The sequence below is a fragment of the Eucalyptus grandis genome, chromosome 2 (assembly GCF_016545825.1).
Source record: "Eucalyptus grandis isolate ANBG69807.140 chromosome 2, ASM1654582v1, whole genome shotgun sequence".
Lineage (NCBI taxonomy): Eukaryota > Viridiplantae > Streptophyta > Magnoliopsida > Myrtales > Myrtaceae > Eucalyptus > Eucalyptus grandis.
This window is the reverse complement of record NC_052613.1, coordinates 29,694,702-29,713,049: the sequence shown is the minus strand read 5'-3', so window position 1 is coordinate 29,713,049 and position 18,348 is coordinate 29,694,702. Positions and strand designations below refer to the sequence as shown.

At 36.7% G+C, this 18,348-nt stretch overlaps 1 pseudogene; it reads right to left on the bottom strand.

Annotated features, from left to right (window-relative positions):
* LOC120290626 lies at positions 1 to 3,382 on the bottom strand (annotated as a pseudogene).
* Between the last annotated feature and the right edge of the window lie 14,966 nt (positions 3,383 to 18,348).

The window sequence follows — 18,348 nt, the reverse complement described above, 5'->3', positions numbered from 1 at the left end:
CTAACACGAGTCTTGACCCGACCCAATCCCGTTGCTAGACCGCCTCCCGATCTGCACACAGTCGATCGGCGGGGAGATCGGCGTGGTCAGCTGCCCAAAGGTCTGCCAGCAGAAGGGGCTGTCGTCATGAGAGGGGGGCTTCTGCGATGACGGCCTCAAGTCTATCGCTGACAGGGTGATTTCCTCGCAAGGCATGCTGTCGCTGCAAGCCAAGTCCACCGGCCTCTCTGTGTACGTCCCCGAGACGTGCTCGTAAGCGATGTCTCGCACCGCCACGGCCGATGACTGGTTCGTGCACGTCGCATGATCGCAGTAGTACTGGTCGATGATGATGGGTCATCGGACCTCGGAGACTCGAATGTTCGAGAACCTCACTCCATAAACGGATCCTAACCCACCCTGCATCCGACACATATCATTCGTAAAAAGACATTAAAAAAGCTAGGACATTATAAATTGTCAATTTTCAAGGCTGTTCATGTTTTAATGTCGTTCAGGACGCAATTTTTTCTTTTACCTGCCACGATTTTATCCTAACACCGTTCGTCGTCCCTTGCAGATCGACGTCTCGAACGGTGATGTTGTGCACACATGCTCTGGAGTGGTCTTTTCCTAGGCTTCCGATGCTGATCCCGTGCCCCGGACCGCAGTGCACGTCATGTATGTTAATGTTGGAACATCCGCTGACGATCGAAATGCAGTCGTCCCCTGTATGAAACACGGTAACAGAATCCAAGTCGAGCATTCTACTAGATTGAAGAAACGTAACATTCGATATCTATGCATTTCCAATGAAATTTTCGCGGAAATTGTGGTTACCGCAGGCGAGAGTAGCATCGTGGATGGTAACGTCTTGGGAGTTCCCGAGGTGGATCCCATCGGTGTTGGGGCTGTCGCCCGGGGACGAAATGCTCATGTCGCGCACGAGAACGCCGACGCAGTGGTCGAACGTGAGATGGAAGTTGGGGCTGTTCTGGATCTTGATGCCGCTGAACGTGACGTTGAGACAGTGATCGAATCTCATTGCCTGATCAACCAAAGCCATGAAAAAGAAAGAGGAGACCATATCAATCTTCTGCATGATCACACAATTTGGAAAAAAACTCAGGCGATTATAGCTAGGGATGATCGGTTAGTGGCTCTTACGGTCGGTTTGTTCCGGGGCATTGAACTCAACTCCTCTTTCGCCTGCCACAAGTTCGACAAAAGAGTAGACATGGAAACACGATTAGTCGAATTCTCAAGCAATGATTTTGCAAGAAAATGCATATGGTACCCAAGCCCAACGACACAGATATAGTATAGTGATTACTTCCCAATTGTAATATTAATAAGTTCAAGGAAATCAAAATCGTGTGCGAATTCAAGTAAAAAATTTTGCAATTAAATCATAAGGTAAATTACGCACACAAATACTCGAAAAAATAACGTTAAAATATACTTTTTAATAAGTCAAATGCAAGATTAAACGGAATTAGAGACGATAATCACACAAAAATAAGAAGTCATGGACTATAGGCATCTCTAGATTTTTGCATCTCAAGAATTTGCGCTTGTTCATAATTCGGAAAATTTATTTGTTGTGATTAACATGGTCTTTTTAAGACAAATTAGCATCTTATTGACGGTTTAAAGAATCTGGTGGAGTCCAAACACAAAAAAATAGTGGCGTCAAATTGAAACATCTTTAATTAGCAGAGCGGAAGCCACCGTCGAAGGCGTTTGTCACCTGTGTATCGGCGTCCTCGAAGTCCATTCCATCGTCGGCATCATTATCGACATCGAGAAGGTCATCATTGAGATCCTCAGACTGTGAGCGGCGCCACCAAACGGAGCCTCGGCCGTCGACGGTTCCGCTTCCTTGCAATGTGAAGCGACTCAGCTTGTCGAAGTGAAGCCAATGCTCGCCACCCCAAACCTGGGGATCCGTCGGAGCAACTACCGTCCCGTCTAGCTGAAAAATATCCAAACCATAGTGTTGATCAGAACGGATTACAACAAAAGTATTATTTTTTTTTTTTTTTTTTGGGTGAGATCCTGTGCAATTGTGTTATCTGAATAGATTTGTAAAAAGAATGCGCAATTCTAATATTTTCCCTCTCGTTTGTTGTGATATATCTGTACCTGGAGTATAATGTTTTCTTGACAGTGTTCACCCACGAAGGAGATGGGCCCAACAAGGAAGACATGGTTTGCAGGAACCACCATCGTTGATGCCTCCACGTCGCATGAAGCTGCCCATGCATCTTGGAATGCCTGTGAGACGCAACAGAAGGAAAATAAAAACTTCAATTGCTTATCTAGCTAAATCTTAACGTCAACAAGAGATCATGGAGCAATTAGGTTTTGTTATTAATAGTTAGGCTTATGTTGACTAGTGCCTTCTCAGTTAAGCAAGGCTAGGGATTAGATTTTGATTACCGAACTTGTCTAGTCAAGTGATTTGGCAAGACTATTCAAACTTTTACGGTTTAGAACCCTCTAGACATTATTCAAAACTTTTACGGTTTAGAACCCTCTAGACATTAGTGTTTAGTTTAATGAAGCGAGGCAAAGTGCTACCCAGGACACTTAGTTTGCATCATAGTTTCATCTTCTTCTTTTCTTTTAGTAATGCATTCTAAACAAATATCACATGATATCTAAAGGACATTTCTGGAACAACTTAAAGAGTATAAGATATAGAAAATGAGGTAGAGCACAAGTGTATGACCTTTGTATCATCCGTGTTCCCATTGCCATTGGCGCAAAAATCTAGCACATTGAAGGTGGTAGAGTTGTTCGGCACTGATGGTGTTGGTGGTGTCGGAGGTGTTGGCTCTATTGGAGGTGTTGGCACTGCCGGTGGCGTCAGTGATGGCGGAGCTATTGGTGAATCCGGAGGTGTTGGCACAGCCGGTGGCGTCGGTGATGCCGAAGGTGTTAGTGAAGTCGGAGGTGTGGGCTTGGCTATCGGTGCTTGGGGTGGCGATGGTGTTGGCTCTGCCACTGGTGGTATTGATACTGGTGGCCGCAATGTCGGGTCCACCATTGGTGTTGGCGGTGGTATTTGCTTTGGGGGACCATGGCGAGGGCCTTGGCGATGGGGATCGTGACGAGGGTCAACCGGGCGGGGGTGAGGCAAATAGGGCCAACGGGGCAAGGGCAAGTAAGGCCACGGACGGTAGAAGGGGAAAGGGGGGAGAGGGAAGTGAGGAATCCTCCAGCGTCCTCTCCACAGCCATAAAGAGCTCCTTGTGGTAGAATCGTCGGCGGCGGCTGCTGCATGGGATCTCCGATCAGTAACCTCTCTAGCATTGCAAACCTCACAACAACTTATGCACCACACGAAAATCGCAACAGCGAATGCGGCCATGAGGCTCTTGAAACTGAACTTCCCCATTTTTAACTTTTCTTCTCTTTTGGCTCGATGAGAGAATGAAGAAGGGCGATTCTGTGGTCTGGGGTTCTTATAACAAAAAAAATGAAAGATAATATAATAATATATTTACTAAAGATTCAAAATGAAAGATGACGATTCTGGCAAATTGGATGTTAACGTTATCCTAAGCCTTGAGTTTAATTTTTGCGATTGTGATGAATTGATCGAATTCCAATTCGAAAACGTTATGGGTTTGTTTCCTAATCATCCTATTGGTGGGACACTGTTGAAGTAGGTTATCTCATACAAGCAAAAATATTTTGTTCTTCCTCTTTTTGCAGTCCCTACATTTTTGCTTCTCACTTGTCTAGAAGATGACATATAATCAATTCTCAGTCATTTGAGCCTAATTCGACAGATCTAGAATCAAGATCTCTAAAAGAATAGATTAGATAGGAGATTTGATGTGTTAAATACAAATGTGAAGGGTTCAAACTTTAAACTATAACATGTAAGATAGAATCATGGAACTGTTGATCTACTACCAAGCACCAAAAGGGATTACATGTAGTAGGATAAGGAATTCAAAAGTTTAATTGCTAAATCGTTTGATATGCAACCATTGTGACATTTGTTATGGTGCTTGAACAGCCTCGATTAAAATATTTAAGCTAAAAAAAAAAGGAACATATATAGCAAAATTAAGATTTGTATGAAATTAGAGGTTGATCTAGTAGGATCTCCTTTATATTTATATTTTTTACTTTTTATATTATTATTAGTAGCGCCACCAATGATACATATAGCACATTATGATTAATAGGACAGAGGAGGTTTATTGGATAATTATTTTTATCTCTGGTAAAATTAAAATATCATAATTTAAGGAGACTCACAATAATATATATATATATATATATATATATATATATATATATATAGAGAAATAAAGATTTTATAATATCATATTTGATAAATAGGGGAAACACAAATAGATAAAGTTAAGTCTGAACAGTGTTTTGAAGTAGATAATATCGACCCTAATAGGGGTATGGAGAGTAACCGTATAATATATTTGATAACTAAATTCTAGAGCAGCTTACATTTTTCGTTTTTAGGTTATTTATCTGTCTTGGCAACTTCATCATTTTTTTTCGGAAGTTTTGGAATATGCTAAGTTATCAATTGAAATTTCAGTCTGCTAAAATTTAAATGAATTTTCATCTGTGCTTATCATGTTCATTATGCTGTAGTATGATAATATTCTATTGCACAAAAACACATACAATTTAGTAAAACTGATTTTCCATCTTTTTCATTGGGTACATCCATAAAAGAATCTGGATCGGAAGGAGTAGGAAGACAATGTGTTTTATGTTTACTTTGTAAACCTAATAAGCTAGAGCTCACTTTATCCATTATTTCTTTAAGTAGGTCTCTTTAATGTATTTTTCAATTTTGAATTAAATGAGTCTCTATTTACATTTTTTATTTCAACAAAGCGGTTTCTTTTGAATGAAATAAGCTATGTTTAATTGAATGTACTTCAAAAGCATGAATAAAAAATACATAAATTAAAAAAAAAATCTACTTTTGTTATGTTATCTCGTTATTCAAATTTATATTATTTTAGAGTAGGTGGATTTGCTTATTTTGCGTGTCTTCTTTACATAGTTTTGTTTCAATCTTTTCTAATGTCCTGAGTTAATATTCAAGATCGTTTCTCTTTATCTATTATTTTTGAATTTTATTTTGATTGTCAAATGAAAGAGAATGGGGGTGATACAACAAATTGATAAGCTAAAACTCAAGAACCTTATCCTTATTGACTCCTTCAAATATTTTAATTTCAAAATAAGTGTATCTTGATATAAATCTAGGTTTTTTTTTTTTTTTTTTTACTCTCAATCTCAATCAAGTGGAGTTGGTTGAATTGTATACAATATTTTTGAAACAATCTGATTTCAAAAGCCGGAAATAGGTTGAATGAATTGCTCATATTCTATGGAAAGATAGATTGTGTAATATTTTTATTCTTAAGATTCTACCCCCCCCCCCCCCCAAAAAAAAAAAAAAGAAGAAGAGTAAACAGTATTTAGAACGCATGAAATAAATAAATATAATGATAAAATAACTCAAGTTATAAATAAATAACCAGTTGTTTTTTTATTTAGTATTGACGTAGATTAAAGTGGCAAGAATTATGAAGACCAAAAGAAGTAATAGGAATTATATATCTAACTATTACTATTATAAGTTACATAGAAACGTCTATTTTGTCAATTCACTCAATTCAAAATATCAAATATTGGAATATATTACAAACTTTAAACTTTATACAAAATAAGATTACTTTTCTATCTTATAATTAAGTGAATGTACTAAGTGAATAATTCAAAACTTATGTGTAAAATGAGGGCCTGAGGGTACGCCATGTCGTATCTTTGTTATGCTTGTAATCACACATGCAAAATGAGTGCCACATGAGGAGGGCATGATATGTTACAATTGGTGGAAGAATTCATCCAAAAAAATTAACTTACCAAGAGAGGAAACTCAATCCATTATAAGTCCAAAATATCTCTTTAGTTGCCTAATGTGGAATTCATTCTCCCCTTCTTCAAGGAATTTGTGAGCTTGCAGAAAGGCCTCCAGGCCGACATGTTAGGTTATTGACAAGGGACCGCAGCCTCGAGAATAAAGTGCCAGAAGGTGGCGCCCAAGGAGTAGCTCTGATAACATGTTAATGCATTACAATGAGTGGAAGAACTCGTCCCAAAAAATTAGCTTATTAGGAGAAGGAACCCAACTTATTGTAAGCCTTAGGATATCTTCTCAGTTGCCTGATAGGGACTTTGCCCCCATTAGATAGGCATGAATACTCTCTCAAATTTCTTTATGAGTACTAAAGTTAGCTAGACTTCAGAACAATAAGCAAAACAAAAGGAAGGAATGAAACATTAATAGACAAGTTAGAGTTTGTACTTAATCTTTAAATTGATCCAATGATTTTCTTAACTTTTATATCCTATGCAAGTATGTTTATTCAAATAAAATGCAAATACGTGTTAGGTGGCAACCTTCCCAAGAGGTCACCCATCTTTAGAGTGCTCTCACCTAAGTACGCTTAGCTTTGGGGTTGCAATGCAAAACTTATCATCATATCAAAAGGCATATTTGTAAGTTAATTCCAGCTTTTACACACACACACAACGAAATTGTCTCGCTTTATTTGATGCACAATTGGGTTCATTCTTACTCATTTGCCATCCTGGTAACTTGCTAGGAGTCGCTTCTTGTCTAGGCTATTTGCCCCCTACCATCACTCATTGCCCTTGTCAAACTAGGTCGTAACATAATTAGACAAATTTCTTTCATTGTGACTCTTGCACTTGTTAAATTAATTGGGGTTTGTTATTTAAAAGATCTAGTGGTATCAATGTCGATGCAATGAGTAGAAAGTCATGAGTGTTCGAAAAATTCATAGATATTCCTAAAATCATTTCAAAGTTATTGAGAAGTGATGTTATGTGGAAAACAATTTTCACTCTTTTTATTGGACCTTAGCCCATTTTGTGGGGCCCTCCTAAGGTCAAACTCAAGAGGCTCTCTTTGCTTGTGGTGAGCAAGCCTGCTTAATCCACAAACTATGCCATCAGAATTTAGATAAAGTTAAGATTTGCCAGGTCTTTTATGACTCTTAATTTCCACGTCGGTGTCTCTAATTTATAAGAAATAAAAATTCACAGATATAACACTTGCTATTCACTATTTCTTCTTTTTATAGTGGTCTTAAAAAGAGGAATAATTATTTAAAAATTTTAAATGGTTGATTCAATTATAAGCGCTACCGCAGGTGCCCTCTCAAGGAGAAGGAGCGCTGCCGCAGGTGCCCTCTCAAGGAGAAGGAGCGCTACCGCAGGCTCCAAATCCACTGCCCTCTCAAGAGGTCCTGCAACTTTTTAATTTTGGCCAATTTATTGGAACATTTCAAGAATATGGATGGATTTGAAATTTATTTTATGGGATAATTAGCTCAAAACTTGAACTCAATAAATCATTTTCCAAGTTACCTTTCACCAATTAAAAAAACTTGTGGCTACTTACATAATTTTTGAAGTCCAAGACAAAGATTGGTTATAATCCAACATTTTCAGCAACACACTATTTCAAGGATGATTCCTCATTCTAGGATTGTTATATTTCAAGGTTTCTATCATATCGATCTTAAACATTTTTCAATCTAATATTGCGATCCTGCAAATCTTCTAGCTGAAGATATGCAATGCACAGATTTTGAATAAATGATTGTGCTTGCAAATTTGAAGTGGCTTATTATATACCCATGCAAGAAATTTGTTTACGAAAATAGTACAATGGCATACTAGGGTACTCAATGGGGATGAGGTTATTTTAATGAGATGGATTTTTGACAGGTTTGAGACAAGGATAGTCGTCCTAAACTAGCCCCACCCTTATCCCTACTATTTATATCTGTTCCAAGATAGAGTTAATCAAGAGATTTTTAAGTTCAATTGGCATTAGCCCCTCAAATTCAATACAAATAAAAAGTGATTATCCACCGCCAAATCTAAATGTAGTTTCATTTTTTAAAATGAAGGGAATCCATTCATTTCAACTGTAGCGTGTGCTAGGAAATGTGGAAAAGGTGTTGAAAGAAAGCACGTGGAAAGAATTGGAAGATTTTTTTCCATATTTGGGAGAAGCAAGGAAAATTGAAGGTGAGATTGGTAGGAGTGAAAATAAAAGTGGTAAAAGCTATCAAAATGCCTAAATTATACCAATTGGTACATTTATCCTAAACTTTTTTCTGTGATATAAAAAATCCCCAACTCGTATTTATGTGAAATATTCACCCCTTGTCCACAAGCATCATTAAAAATGTACCTACATGAACTCTAGAAAGCAAACGATGTTGACATAGCATGACATTTATGTGGCTTAAGTGAAATAAAATCAATGTTGTTTTGGCTGAAAGTAAATAAATTTGTCTTGGCCTGAAAACCTATAGCCCAAATAGACCAAGATGGATATGAGCTTTATTATGCATATTTCAAGAGGGGTTGGGCTTTCAAGCCTTGCATTGTGTAATTCGAAATAGGGGTGAGCATCGGTTTAGGGTCAACCCTAAACCGGCCCAACCTTGTCGGTTTTGGTCTGGTTCATAGGGCGATTGAGTTGGTCCTTGGTCCTAAGATCCCTAGACCCGCACTGTATAGGTTAATCCTCGGTTATATATAATATATAATATACAATATATTATTTATAATTTTTTTATATAGAGAAACTTTAAGTCAAACGGTGTCAACAGCATTGAATGGCTCCTTAATGAAAAGTCCAAATAATTTTACAATATTCTTTAATAGCTTAGATTTTTAATGTCTTTTATGACATCAATGTCCATAATCTACAAATGAGGAAAATGTCTTGTGATGAGTTCTCATGGTGTCCAAAACGACATAAGCAGTTTCTCATGATATCCTCCTCTAGTACTTGTTCTCTTCCGTCTTCTATGTCCTCTTAGTATTCAATTTGTCAAAATTGAAAGAAACAACTTCCTTGCTCACCACTTGGCACTCACTTACTTGCTTTTGGTCGCTCGCGCTGCTTGCCGCTTGACGCTTGCTCCACCTAACGCTTGCTGCTCACCTCTCTTTGTTGACCTCACTCGTTTGCCAAACTCATTGGGTTAGTCCAGTCCTCGGTCATCTTTTCAAAGAGTACAAAAAATGAAACAACAAGATATCAATTGGTCCTGGGTTGACCTTAGAATCAGACCAAACCTATAAGGTCGGTTCGGTCCTTGGTCCTAGACTCAATAAGGTCGATCCTTGGTTCCAGAAATTGAGGTCCAACACTGTGCAAGTTGGTCCTAGGGTTAGGGGGTAAACCGGTCCAACTAGGACCATGCTCCCCCAGTTTGAAATGAACTGACTTGCCTAATTTTTTTTTTGTTATCCTTATAGTATTCATTAATATTTGTAATCCTAGTTAAAAAAATGAAATTCTACAAGTTAACAAATTAATTTATTGTACTATTAAAAGAATGAAAATTATTTGCAAATTTGGGAAGGAGAAGGCACTTAAAAGGGAGCAAAATATTTGCAATTTTTAAAAAAGTTCACCACCTTTTGGGCCGAGTCCGACCGGAACCCAAAAGCCCAAAATAATAATAGACGGGCTAGGTAGTCTATTTCGAGTTCAGGCTTTTTATTCGGGCTTGGAAATTCCATGCCTAAAAGGTTGGGCTAGACCAAAAATTGGCTAGAAGCCCAGCCGGCCGCCAATGTGTAAGTCGTTGCTTCAAGCGAGCTTTGATGGCCGCCCTTATAAGCCGCCACACTGTCGCTCTTCCAACTAACGAACATCTGTGGTCACCTCTCTCTGTCTCTGTCTCTGTCTCTCTTTAGCATCAACAACGGCCCATCGTGGGATCGAGCTCGACTCGAGCTCGTCACGGCATTTAGCTTGGTGCATGCCCAAATTGCTCAAGCTCGACGATAGATCTGTTTGGGTAGTGTTGTTGCTTTGAGATTGACACCTCTATTTTCAAGCTGGGCCATGACAAAGGTGGAGGCTAACTTGTAGAGGCTATGATGGGGTCAATTGGGGGAGTGGCGGTGTGATTCAGGGACCGAGATGGTGATGGTGATCGGCTATATGGTGGGAGGAGAGAGAGAGAGAGATTATGGTAAAGAAGAGAAAAAAATGTCAAGTAATAATTGCATCATGCGATAGTAAATTGTGATATGATAAGCCAATTAATATTGAGTATCTTCGAGAGAGAGAGAGAGAGAGAGAGAGAGAAATATTATGGTAAAGAATAGAAAAAAAATGTCAAGTAATAATTGCATCACATGATAGTAAATTGTGATATGATAAGCCAATTAATATTGAGTATCTTCGACATTTAAGTGCCGATTAAAACGACATGCATATTGCATTTGGCAATGCAGATTTACCGATTACTTCACATAAAATACATTTTCATAATAAAAAGGGGTACTTTGATCTTTTACTTGAGGATTTTTCTTTAAAGATGAACATCCTACAAATACCAAAAGTAGAGAAGCGTATATGATATGAATGGGAGTTTTTTTGAAATTTTCTCTAATATGATTAAAGTAAAGAAAAACTCAAAAACCATGTTTCTGCTCTATTTTAGTTTCACTTTATATCCTTTTTTTTTTTTGATGAAATAGTACTTTCATTCATTCATAAAAGGAACTCTATAAGACCTAAACAAGTGAGTTTCTAAAGCCATGAATCTATCAATTTGTGCTGTCACTTTCGTTTGTTGCTAGGTTTCAGATTTTATATTTGCTTTTAGATGAATGGGACCTAGAAACTTCAAAACATTGATTGATTCATGGAAACTTTTAGGAAATTTTCTAGGAAACTTCTCGGATGACTCAAGGCATTGACTATATTGACTCAAGGGATATTTGGAGTTTTTTCCCTACCTTCATGACGCTAGGGACTGAGAGCTTATCACATTGACAGCCCTCACTCAGATCCAAGCACACCCAAAGCAAACGATCCTCGAATCTGTGGTGTTTAGAGATCCCACGATGGAGAAAGGGACGAGTTCACGTACATTATCTGGATCTTCGTATGAGGTTTTTCTAAATTTTCAAGGAGCAGACACCCGTCATGGATTTAACAATTTTCTTTACCATGGGATGGTTGGTGCCGAAATACTTGTCTTTAGGGATCGTGAATCCCTCCATGTCGGTGAAGAAATTGACCCTAGGACACCTAGAGTGCCAAAATTTGACACAAAAGGGACACTTAAATGCCAAAGTTAGGAAAATGACACTTAAGTGCGAAAATCGAAGAAAAATGATTAGTTAAGTGCCAACGGTGAGAAAATCCGGCTAAAATGCTAACGTGGCGATATTTCAGCAAGCCAATTGCAAAACGACATTGTTTGCACGCTGATGTGGTGAGCCAAGTACAAAATGACGTTGTTTTGCACGCTGACGTGAGTAAATAATTAATATAAAAAATTAATTAAATTAAATTTAAAATAATTTAAAAAAAAAAAAAAAAGAAGAAGGAGGAGAAAGAGGACAACTTGAGGGCTTAGCCCTTGCCGCTGCCAGCTCCCGCCATCACCACCTCCCTACCGTAGCTGAAAAGGCGTGGGAGGGTCAGCTAAGGTTGTCGAGCCCTAGCTAGGGACCGTGGCGAGAGCCTCTAAGGGCTAAGCCCTTAGTCGCCGGCTGCCTTCTTCCTCTTTTTTTATTTTATTTTTATTATTGTTGTTGTTGTTGTTGTTATTGTTATTGTTACTGTTGTCATTGCCGTCATCGTTGTTGTTGTTGTTGTGTTGTCGTTGTTGTTGTTGTTGTTGTTGTTGTTGTTGTTGTTGTTGTTCGTCGTCATTGTGGCCGTAATTTTATATTAAAATTCGAATTGTCGTTGTGGACATCGTGGTCATGGTCTTTGACATTATTATTCTTATTATTATTAAATTGTTTAAATTTAATTTGTTGTCGTCATCGTCATTCGTGGTCGTCTTTGTCGTCAACGTGGTTGTTGTTATTGTTGTTATTGTTGTGTTGTCGTCGATGTCATTATTCTTATTATTATTAAATTATTTTATATTTAATTAAATTAATTTTATATTAAAATTCAAATTGTACAAAAACGTCGTCGTCGTCGTTGTTTGTTGTCGTCGTTCATTGTTGTTATTATTATTCTTATTATTATTAATTTATTTTAAATTTAATTTAATTAATTTTTATATTAAAATTCGAATTGTACCAAAATGTCGTCGTTGTCATTGTTGTTGTCGTCGTTGTCATTGTCGTGGTTGTCCTAGTTGTCGTTTTTGTTGTTGTTGTTGTCGTTGTCGTTGTCGTCGTCGTCATTGTTATTCTTATTATTAAATTGTTTTAAATTTAATTTGATTAATTTTTATATTAAAATTCGAATTGTACCAAAAACGTCGTCGTTGTCGTCGTCGTCGTGGTTGTCGTTATTGTTGTTGTTGTTGTTGTTGTTGTCATCATCATCGTTGTCGTCGTCGTCGTTATTATTATTCTTATTATTATTAAATTGTTTTAAATTTAATTTAATTAATTTTTATATTAAAATTTGAATTGTACCAAAACGTTGCCGTCGTCATCATGGTTGTCATGGTTGTCATTATTCTTGTTGTTGTCGTCGTCGTTATTATTATTCTTATTATTATTAAATTGTTTTAAATTAAATTAAATTAATTTTTATATTAAAATTCGTAAGTAAGAAAATTAATAAAAAAATTTGGATGTGACACTCAAGTGTCCAATTTTTCATAAAAAAGTGGCATTTAAGTATCACTTTCTTAACTTTTGATACTAAGGGCCTGTTTGGTAACCATCCCAATAGTGCCAGATTCTACTTGATTGGCAAAATCCTTGAAGAAATTGGCTGTCTAATTTGAGAATGCTAGATTTGTCATATACAAATATATCCGAATTACCAGTCATAGAGAGTCACCACTCTAATCTCCAAATACTTAATCTAGAACCATGTCCTCAGCTTAAATGGTTGCTGGAGCTTCCCTCAACTTTGGCTTGTCTAAGATGGACCCCTGAGGTTCAGACTGACTCCGTTTTCCCTGAGGACAGGGGATATGAGTCGGCATTTCTCTTTGGTCTTCCAGTTCTTGCTAGCAATCCCCTATCTCAGCTGAAGAAAGTGATATTGTCTCGCAATTTCAAGCTTTGCCTCCCCCGGCTCCCTACTAATTTAAGCGAGTTAGAACTTGGAAACCTAGAGATCTTACCGTTGCAGGATTTTTCCAATTTGAAAAACTTGTCAATTTTGCGATTAGATAATTGTTTCATGCCCGAATACTATGGAATATGGGAATTGGAAAGATTGAGACATTTAGAGATGCGTCGGTGTGAGTTCTTCACAGAACCAATTGATTTGTCGTGCATGAACAATCTACGAGAGGTACATTTGCTGGGATGCAAGTCGTTAATCGAGCTTTGTGGCCTTGAAGCATTGAGATCCCTTTGCTTCCTATTGATCGTGGATTGCAATTCCATAGGAAGATGTCAGACCTATCGGAATTGAGAAAGCTAAGGAAGCTCAGAGTAGGAAAATGTCTAGAGCTAAGAAGCATGGAAGGTCTAAACCACTTGGAATCTTTACAAAGTCGTAGATTCATGATTGCTGGTCATTGGAGAGTTTGGCTGACACCTCAAATTTGCATTTGGAATGTTCCGCAATTGAACGTTGCCATCAATTGCCTAACCGTAACACTTCTTGTAGATGTTATGATAACAGATTTTCTAAGTTTACCGAACGTGACCACGCTGGGTATTTTTGAGATGGTTATACTGAATCCTACCCGATGAAAGTTGGCAAGTATTACGTGTACACCCGTATATTGTGTCTGCAAGGGAGTCAGAACAAGACTTGAATGTTGGGCTTGTCGTGGTCCTTTTGTTTATTGTTTTTGTATTTTTTTTTCCTCTGAAGTTGAATTCCAATGGTATGAAGAAGAAGGTCCACTTAAGATTGAATGCCCAAAATATTGGTAACAAGCTTTACAATGACCTCGACAAAGAATGACTAGAATTCAGTGACATTCACCCCATTCTGTATTTGCTATCGTAAGTAGATATGAACTCTACTTGTTCTAACAATATTCTCGTCACTGGGTGGACACGACTTTGTTATAACCATGGAGTTTCCGTCCAGCATGTTCTGGTGTAGCATCTGCATTTCCTCGAACTTTTCGTTTCCTTGCAACCAGAGGTAATCAGTCTCCCTTCAATTAGAAAACATATGCTCTGTTTTCTACTTGTTTTGGATACGAAGCAGAGGCAGAGAGCTCTAACTACTGCCTGTGTGCAAATCGGCTGCCATTGAGGCTCTATTAATGATCTGAACTTGCTGCGTTGCCTTTGTGATAATCAGGATGTGAATCGTTGCTCCAGCATTAGCATTACGTGTATCGCATATTCGCGTGTTCACATTTATGGACAGTGACCTATATCAGCTCATTCTTTTCAATTTAAAGAAAGAAAACTATAACTACAAAACAATAACATTACTGCGTATTTTACCAGATCAATATGAATTATTTAGAGTTAATAGACAAATCAAAGAGTTTGATGTATATTGAATATACATGGCATTGTTGGACAGCTAGATTTCTTTAAACACCTAAAAGAAGCTAAGCAAACCCCAAACTAAGTCTCACTGTAAAACACAAGTTCTAGGAGATTGATTTTCTCCGTTGCATGAATGGATTTTATACAAGTATTATCACGATAACTCGCAACGCAGCTAAGCAAAGCAAAGACGGCGAAAGCTACTCAAACGAAAAGGAAAAGACTGACGAGGGAAAGCAAGTCAAAGTCTTCTTCCCCCGTCTTTGCTTTGCTTTGCTGCATTGCGGCGAAAGCTACTCAAACGAAAAGGTCAAAAGGAAAAGACTGACGAGGGAAAGCGAGTCAAAGTCTTCCGTCGTCTTCGCTTTGCTTAGCTGCACGAGTTTCGTCGGTTTCTGCCTTTATCCCTTTCTTTGGTTGGGAGAAAAGAATAGGAAAATGCAAGGAAGCAACCAAAGATGGGGGAAGACTTTGAATTGCTTTCCCTGCCCTCACGCTGTGAAGTAGATTATCTAAAAACCATGGGGCATGCTTCCCAGACAATCAACCATCAGGATTAATTTAAATATGAGTATTCACCTCCTCTCCCGACCTTCTTTTAAAAATTTCTATTTAAGATTAAAGATAAGCAAGTCGCAAATTTCAAATTTGGAATAAAATATATCAAACTGTTCGCATTATTAATTAAAATAGTCTGCATTAATCTAGCAAATTATAAATCAACAACATTATGTCCGTGGTACTCTACATTTACTCCATCACTAAATCTGATTAGCCAGGTTATCACAACTTAATTTCCAAACTCAAGTTTTTTTAATTCCAGTCATCTTGTTTTGAGTGGGATGCTAGATACATTTGATTTGGTTTTGTGTAATCTTCATTGATATGATTTGCAATTCGTCGAATCTCACAAATATTTGGAAGATTGTCAGCGTCTTTTATATAGCTGTTGTCATGTCTAATGCGTGGGATCATATATATCTTTCCATATTTGTTTGGGATCTAGATCCATATAAAAGATCATTATTTTTGTTGGGATCTAGATTTATATACTAGAAACGATCATTTGAAAATGTAGGGCATAGTCAAGCATTCAAAATTTGTCACATTATTTTGTTACTAAATAATAATGTAAATAACTCTTTTCAATCTATTATATTATTTTAAGTGAATTTATCGGTAACATTGGCAAGGTAATACTTCATAAACTCATACTAAGATTATGATACATATATAATAATTTTAATATTAGCAATTACGGTAATTCCAAAAACTAGAATTAACACTATAACTTTTTTCCTAAATTTATGAATTTTTTATTTTTATTTTTTTTATTCCAAAAATGGGGAATCGGATCGAATCAGGAGACTAGACCCTATGTCGATTGTTTAAAGACAACTATTAGGCTACGTTGAGCTTGTTTTTCTAAAATGACCTCATTTCTCCTTTTGTTCTCTGGAGGAAAGATGTAAGCTTTCTCTACTTCTTATTTATATTTTAAATCTATTCCTTAACCATTGATTTGTCTCACGGAATAGAAAAATTAACTAACGTTACCAACAGATTATTGTTCTTTTATTGTTCTGGGGAATAAAAGACAAAAAAATTAAGAAATAAAAATGTTAAAATACAGGGGAGGGAGATTTTTCACCATATAATCATTGTCAAAAAGAGCTTGAAAAAGTAAAGGACGGAGCTTTTCTTCGCGGCCAAGAAAGAGAAATACAGAGCGAGGGAAATGGTACGCATAAGAGAGAAAACTATAATAGAAAAAAGAAAAACATGGAAGTTGTCAGAAAAAAGAGAGAGAGAGAGAGAAAAAGAAAAACACGGGAGGCAGATTATCATGGAGGAGGTGCAAATAAAAAAGAGTTAATACCTTGAAAAACCCAAAACGGGTACGAGACAAATTTACCTCAAATTATTTTTTTGACCATGAAAAACCTCAAACTGGTATACTTGTGATAAATTTACCCCCGACTATAAAAAACCCTAAACTGGTACATTTATAACAAATTTACCCCAAATTAATTTATTCGACTGCAAAAAAACCCCATACCGATAAATTTGTAACAAATATACCATATGCTAAATTGGATTAATACCACAAAAAAAATCACAAAAATTTTAAAATGTGACAAATGGAGCGTAAAATCATAAATTAGTTTACCGGTCAAGCATCACGTGTCATTTAACTTAATAATTTGAAAATAAAACTTAACGAAAACTAACAGAGGGTAAATTTGTCACAAGTGTACAAGTTTGGGGTAAATTTGTCAAAGGTATACCAGTTTGGGGTTTTTGGTGGTCAAAAAAATAATTTGGGGTAAATTTGTCACAAGCATACCAGTTTGGGGTTTTTTAAGGTATTAACCCAATAAAAAATGAAGAGGCGCGTGAGGAGGTGATAGAGAGCAAATGATGCAATTTCCCATTACACTTTTCCTTTGCACATTAATTTCCAAGAATTTTACTCTTCATTAGTTAAATTTCTCCATCATTTCATTTCAAAGCACATAGCACCCTTAAAAAAGCAGAAAAAAAAAAATCATGTTTAGCTCCATTTTGAAGTTGACCAACTTTTGTTCAAGTTAGGAACATAGTGTGAAAAATCATTTCTCGCATTTGCCGTCATCAAGGTAAAACTCTTGTTGAGGCAATTTTTCCTCTGACGAAAAATATACAATTTTCCCCTATCTTGAGTAAAGGGCTGGTAAGAGTGATCAGCTCTAGAGACCTTTGTATCCAATCATAAAAGGGTTCCACGCCCCTATAGATTACATGGATTGAACCATAATTGTTTGAGACCACTTGTGTCTTGAAGATTGAGACTAGTGAGTTTTTCAACTTCACCGAGAGAGAGAGAGAGAGAAATGTTATGGTGGAGAAGAGAAAAAAATTTCAAATGATAGTTGCATCACATGATAGTCAAATTTGGTATGATAAACCGATTAATATTGAGTATTTTTAACATTCAAGCGCCAATTAAAAGGACATGTATGTTGCATTTGGACCGTTTACTTCACATGTGACTATTAAGACCACTTGTGTCTTCAAATGATAAACCAATCAATATTGAGTATTTTTAACATTCAAGCGCCAATTAAAAGGACACGCATGTTGCATTTGGAACGTTTACTTCACATGTGACTATTAAGACCACTTGTGTCTTGAAGATTGAGACTAGTGAGTTTTTCAACTTAGAGAGAGAGAGAGAGAGAGAGAGAGATGTTATGTTGGAGAAGAGAAAAAAAAATTCAAATGATAGTTGCATCACGCAATAGTAAAATGTGGTATGATAAACCATTAAATATTGAGTATTTTTAACATTCAAGCGCTAGTTAAAAGGACATGCATGTTGCATTTGGATCGTTTACTTCACATATGACTGACACATAAAGTACATTTCCATAGTAAAAGGGGTAGTTTGATCTTTTAGTTGGGGATTTTTCTCTAAAGATGAACATTCTACATATATCAAAAGCTGAGAGGCGTATATAATATAGATGGGAGTATTTTTTTTAGAAATTTTCTCTAAAATGATTAAAACAAAGAAAAATTCAAAATCCATCTTTCTGCTCTATCTTAATTTCACATTATGTCCTCTATTTCTGAAACAATGAATCAATAAATTTATGCTGTCACTTTCATTTGTTATAAGGTTTCAGATTTTAAATTTGTTATTAATTGAATAGGACCAGGAAATTTCTAGGATGCCAACCCTTGATTGATTCATGAAAACTTTCAAGAGACTTCTCGGATGAGTCAAGGTATTGACTGTGCTGACACGAGGGATACATTTCTAGGTCGAGTGCCTTTTCTACCAACCCCACCTAATAATATTGACAA